The following is a 7,072-nucleotide window of genomic DNA, read 5'->3' as shown; positions in this document are numbered from 1 at the left end:
GACAATGTAAACTTAGGTTTTCTATTGGATCAACATTTGTAGATGAGGTTGAGTTAGATATAGTTCCATTGGATATATGTGGTATTGTTTTGGGAAGTCCATACTTGTATGATAGGAAAGCTATTTTCTATAGAGCTGAGAATAAGTATCAACTCACTAAAAATGGAATAGAATACATTGTAAGAGCTCATAAACTCAAAGATAACTATTCTCTCATAAACTCAGGACAGATGAAAAGAATTGTGAATTCAAGTAAGCAATTTTTACTAATGGTTGTAAAGGCAAAGGATCCTGAAAAATCCAATGCATTTGAAGGTTGTGATTCTAAACAGAAAGCTGATTTAGTTAAAGTTGTTTCAGAGTATGATGTTCTATTTCAAGAACCAAAAGGTCTACCACCAAAGTGGGAAATAGTGCATGATATTTATTTGCAACAAGATGCTCCATTACCTACCATTGGAATGTACAGGTTGTCAGCTTTAAAGAATGCAGAGATAAAGAAACAGGTATAGGAGTTGCTCGATAAAGGGTTTATACGACCAAGCACATCACCATGTGGATCTCCAATTGTGCTGGTGAGAAAGAAAGATGGTTTGTGGAGAATGTGCATTGATTATAGAGCACTAAATAAAATAGCGATCAAGAATCGTTATCTTCTTCCTTGTATTGATGATTTATTAGATCAATTAAAAGAAGCAGTTTACTTTTCTAAGTTGGACTTGTGAAGTGGCTATCATCAGGTCAGAGTTGCAGAACAAGATGCATGGAAGACTTCTTTCAAGACAAAGCAAGGACTGTATGAATGGTTGGTTATACCTTTTGGCTTAACTAATGCTCCTGCTACATTTATGAGAGTTATGAATGATGTACTTAGACCATTTATTGATGATTTTGTAATTATTTATTTAGATGACATTCTTGTTTTTAGTAAGAAATGGCAAGACCATGTGAAGCATGTAAAGCAGACTTTAGATGTTTTAAAAAGAGAAAATATCTATGTAAAACTGTCAAAATGTGAGTTTGGCATAACATTTTTAAATTAATTTGGTTATATTGTAGGGGATGGTGAATTGAAGATAGATCCCTCTAAGGTTGAAGTCATTTTTAATTGGCCTAAACCCAAATCTGCTACATAGGTTAAGAGTTTCCTAGGGGTAGCACAATATTGGAGAAAGTTTATTGCTAACTTTTCTTTGATTGCAGCTCCATTACATGCTTTAACATGATTGAAATAGGTGTTTAAGTGGGGAGGCAAACAACAGAAAGCCTTTGACACCTTAAAAGAGAAAATCAGTACAACACCAATACTAGCACTACCAGATCTTCAACATCCATTTGAGATTGAGATAGATACCAGTGACTATGCCATGGGAGCAGTGTTGATGCAACACAGAAAACCCATATGCTATCATTCTGAGACATTTACTTCTGCAGTAGTTAATTATCCCACATACAATAAAGAATTGTATGCATTAGTACAAAGTGTGAAAAAGTGGAAACATTACCTAATGGGTAAAGAAACAATGATACATACAAATCATCAACCGCTTCAATATTTTCACTCACAAACTAAATTGCAGCAATCAAGACATTATAGGTGGATGGGTTTTCTACAACAATTTCATCTTGTCATCAGATATAAGAAAGGCATACACAATAGGGTTGCAGACATGTTATCAAGACCAATCATAAATGCATCTACTATACTTAAGCATAACTCAATAATGCATGAAAGTTACATTGAACAATATGCTCAAGATGTAGATTTTAAAGATGTATATGCAACTTTAAGTCATGGCAAGCAAGTAGAAGAATTGGAATATTATGTAAAGGACCAACTCTTATATCATTTGGGAAAGTTATGCATTCCACAAACTGAAAGAATTAACATAATTCAAGAAGCACATACTTCTCTCATATTAGGTCATTTTGGTGTAAGTAAAACAGTTGCATAATTGCAAAGGTTCTGTTATTGGCCAAGAATGCATGAGACAGTTTCTAGATATATCAAAGGGTGTACTATGTGTGCTACAAGCAAGCCCAGTAATAGAAAATTAGGCTTGTACACTCCACTTCCAATTCCTTCTCGTCCTTGGGAAAGTGTTTCCATGGATTTTGTTGGGGGATTGCCAAAATCTAGGAAAGGTCATGATTATTTGTATGTTGTTGTGGATAGGTTCAGTAAAATGTGTATTTTGATACCATGTAAGAAGAAGGTTACAGCTGAAAAAACAACAAAGTTGTTCTTTCAGAATGTATGGGTTCATTTTGGGTTACCCACTTCTATTGTATCTGATCGAGATTCTCAATTTGTTGGGAAGTTTTGGTCAAATCTATGGGAGTTGATGGACACTAGGTTGAAGAAGAGCACAACATTTCATCCACAAACAGATGGTCAGATAGAAGTGGTCAATAGGACAGTGATCCAGTTGCTCAGAGGCTATTGCAGCAAGCATCCCAAGCTTTGGGATGAGCATTTATGTTATGTGCAATATGCTTACAACCGTGCCAAGCACTCTTCTACTCAGAGATTTCCTTTTGAGACTTGTTTTGGTTTTATACCAAAGTATCCCTTGGATTTTGTCTTTGGTAAAGACATAACAGTTGATGGACACAGTGATGTGGACAAAGAAACCAAGTTCATTGAACAAATCCAGGAAATTCACTAGGCAGTACAGGAACAGCTGGAAAGAAGTCAAGCCAAGTACAAGGCAAGACATGAAAAGCATCGAGTTGAGCATAGTTTTCAAGTTGGTGATCAAGTCTAGCTATACATCAGCAAAGACAGAATGCAAGGTGAAGGTAAGAAGCTAAAACCAATAAGGTATGGACCTTTCAAGATACTTGATAAAATTGGTGAAAATTCTTTTCACCTTGATTTACCAACTTATATGCAGATCTATTCAGTCGTTAATGCAGAAAACTTGAGATTATATGAACCTTCATTGATTACATGAACCTTCATTGATTCAACCTTCATCTGAGTGTAACGCACCGAAGTTTATTGAGCTACGTTACTCACGCATCCCTTTGCATCAACAAATCACGTTCCTTGTCCTCACCATTTCCCTCTACCGTGGTGATCTAGGTGGATGTTGGTGGCCACCCAACTATCCCACTTGGATCCCCACATCTGTCTCTTTCAGTTTTTCAGTTTCCATAATTGTAGCACAATTTACTATTTTTAGCAATTTTTCGGGACCTTAACTTCCGGAGCTGTTTTGAGGCCTTAAACGACGTTTTTTGGGAAAACCGGGAGCAACATGGGTTCCAAAAGTTATAGTCCTCAGATAGATCTTTCTAACAAGCTATTGTACACATCAAACGGAGATCGAATGCCAAGTTACAACCTTGGGAAGTTGATGTACCAATTTACCCAAATGGGGCCCACAGTTTGGCGTTTCATCTTCTAGGGTTAGGTTTTTGGATGTTTAGGGTTTTCCATTGTTTCTCAACAATAAATAGGCCTTCGAGCCTCATTGTAACACAGTTCAGAGGAATGTAGCCGCCACATGTCTTCTCAGAGATAAGCTACCATTGCCCTAGCTGGATTATTTCCATTTATGTTTGTAAGCATATTTCAGTATTTTATAGTAATGAAATGAAGTATTATTTCCGCTGCATATATATATTTATGGTTATCTCTGTAATTTGTTGCGTTCCTGTTTAAATCTAGATTAGTGGTATCAGAGCGGTTTTCTTTTTTCTCTGTTTTCCTTTGCATGTCCCCAACAAGGTCAAGATATAAGGAGTTAGGGCTTGCACTGGTCGAACCTTTGCAAGACTAGCCCCACAAATCTTGATGGCCTCCCATGGCGGATAAGAAGAGAAATGAGGGGGCAGGAGATCCTATCCAAATCTTGCTTGAAGAAGCCCTCGAGCGACAAAGGAACACGATGATGGACAACTTTGCCCAGATACTTCAGCGGCTACCCAGAGGCGACGCATCGGATTCCAATAGCTACTCTGGAAATGCCACACCATTTAAGGTACAAGTTCATTTTGAAATCCCCATATTCGAGGGTCAGATAGACACAAATGTCGTAGATAAATGGTTAAATCTGCTAGAAGGGTATTTTTCTGTTCATGATTTTTCCAGGCGGGAAAAGATTATTTTCGCTCTTCTCAAAGCAGCCCCCCACATCAAGGACTGGTGGGAAACCTACTGCGAGCAAAAGGATGAAAGTATGGGCTCACTGTTTTCAACTGCACCCACCTGGAATTCATTTGGGAACACCATCAAGGAGCAGTATTACCCTGTCAAAAGCTATGAGGACAAATACATAAAGTGGACCACGCATCGGCAGGGAAGGGAGCAAGATGTACCGGAGTTCACAAACATTTTTCATACCCTTTACACACAGTTGGGTATCAAGGATTCTGAGCTGCATTTGGTACTCAAATACCGCGACTGCCTACACAGATACATCTAGGAAGAGATGGAGTTCCTGAACATCTCCTCGCTTGGCACAACGTATTGATACACTGTCAAAATCGAGCAGAAGTTCAAACAAAAGAAGCGAGACTTTGGATCTGCGAATCCGAAGCAAGGGAAAGGCTTCCCCAAATCGCAAAACCAAGGAAAAAGCTAAGACGGGGCAACCCAAGACAACCCGTCAAAGCCACAAGAAAAGAACAACACCACGAAGTCAAAGAAGGACACAGTAAAGTGGTGCGAGTTCCATAAGAGTCCCACTCATAACACAAATGAGTGTCAGACCAAGTAGTCGCTGGTGGCCGAGTTGAAGGCTTCAGAATCAGATGCATGTTTAGACCCTGAGTCAGAACCCAACAAGGAGAATGGCAAAGGGAAGTAGATCATTGACGCAAATCCCAACGCCATTGTTGCCACTGCCAAGGTCTAGAAGAATGAGCCCGAAGATCCAAAGGAGGGGGAGCGACTTTTCCACTCACAACTGTGGGTGAAGGGTTCACCGCTATAATTCATTGTTGACAGTGGCAGCCAAAAGAACCTCATTTCAGCAGAGGTCATGAAGCGGTTGGGCCTACCAACTACACCACACCCACAGTTGCACAGTATCGGGTGGCTTCACCAAGGATGAGATCTCCGAGTTCGCCAGCAGTGCCACCTTCCCTACATCATCAAACCCTTCATATATGAGGTATTGTGCGATGTTGCACCTCTGAATGTTTGTGATGTATTATTAGGCAAGCCATACTTGTGGAGGCAACATGCTGTGTATGAGTCAAGGCCTCACGCTGTCATTATTTCTTTGTGTAATTCATTATATAGGATACTGGAGGTAGGCCCACCTACCGCCACCTCTTTGAGCACTGCTAAGAAATGCAGCAAGCTCATCTCCCAGACTAGGAAATTCATTTTATGTCTGGTTCACTCCCAAAGTAAGGGGAAGATCGTCGCCACATCCATGACCCCCGCGAAGGGTTCCTCCATGCAGCAGCAATAGCAGAGGGATATGGTCATGAAAGAACACAGGAAAATCTTCTCCCCACCCACAGGGGTATCGTTGCATTGTCAGGTCAAGCATTCATTCGATCTGACTCCTAGAGCACCTCTACCCAACGGGCCAATATATCACCGCTCCATTCTGAAAAATGACAAGTACAAGAAGCGACACGGTCCTTACCCCAGTACCAAGGCTGTGGGGAACAATTCTTTGGAGCACAGCATTCCCCCATTCCTTCGCTTGCACCGAATGTTCAATGTGGACCACCCTCTACCATGCTTGCCACCATTACTGGACACATCAGAGATTGTTGAACAACTCACCAGGGATCAAGTTCAGCAGATGGAAGAACTCAACGCAATGGAGACTAGGTGGATGTTGGTGGCCACCCACCTATCCCACTTGGACCCCCACAATTGTCTCGTTGAGTTTTTTAGTTTCCATAATTGTAGCACAATTTACTATTTTTAGCAGTTTTTCGGGTCCTGAACTTCTGAAGCCATTTTAAGGCCCTAAATGACGTTTTTTGGGAAAACCAGAAGCAACATGGGTCATAGACCGATTTTTATCTTCCCAAAGTTATAGTCTTCAGATAGAACTTTCTAACGAGCTATTGTACGCATCAAACAGAGATCAAATGTCAAGTTACAACCTCGGGAAGTTGATGTACCAATTTACCCAAACGGGGCCCACAGTTTGGCATTTCATCTTCTAGGGTTAGGTTTTTAGATGTTTAGGGTTTTCCATTGTTTCTTAACAATAAATAGGCCTTAGAGCCTCATTTTAACATAGTTCAGAGGCATGTAGCTGCCACATCTCTTCTAAGAGATAAGCTACCATCGCCATAGTTGGTTTATTTCCATTTCTGTTTGTAAGCATATTTCAATATTTTACAGTAATGAAATGAAGTATTATTTCCGCTGCATATCTATATTTATGGTTATCTCTATAATTTTTGTGTTCCTCTTTAAATCTGGATCACGTGGGTTGGCTTCACCAATGCCAACCGAGCGTTAGCCAAAAAAAAAAACAAAAAAAATGGCTTCAACAAAAGTGCATGAAATTTTGTTTGAAATTCCAATGCAAGCATGGATATTTGGAGCACGAAGTCAGCTAACATGCAAAGACAACCAAAACATGTTCTATGCTCGTCCATCATTCATTCCACTCATATGAAAGGTACATAAGCATGTCAAAAGTGAATTGAAGGATGAGGTGAAAAGACATGTTCATAACGTGAAAAATCAATAAATTTTTTAAAGAGGGTTTCCTTCATATTAAGATGTTGTTTTACAGAAGAGCTTATATAGATGTCATATAAAAGAGCTTATTTGAGGGCTGGGAAGTCTTATATAAAATCTAAAACAACATATTATATATATATATATATATATATATATATATATATATATATATTTTAAAGGTGTTTAAAAAAAAAAAACGAGTATGGTTTATATTTGAAAGTTTTTTTTATTCAAAACAAACGGTTTCGTTTTAATTATTTTCAAAAAGACATTTGGGAAAATATTTATTTTATAGAGAATTTGTTGGGGCGTCTTTTATGTAGAAGTTCAACAAGACAAAAGCCACCACAAAGATGTTTTTATTGGAGGAAACCACTATGTATGTAGGCCGATTTACTT

This window comes from Pinus tabuliformis, chromosome X (assembly GCF_031772625.1).
Source record: "Pinus tabuliformis cultivar Carrire ecotype Pingquan chromosome X, CPIR1, whole genome shotgun sequence".
Classification (NCBI taxonomy): Eukaryota; Viridiplantae; Streptophyta; class Pinopsida; order Pinales; family Pinaceae; genus Pinus; species Pinus tabuliformis.
The sequence above is the reverse complement of the archived record's forward strand: the minus strand, read 5'-3'. Positions refer to the sequence as shown.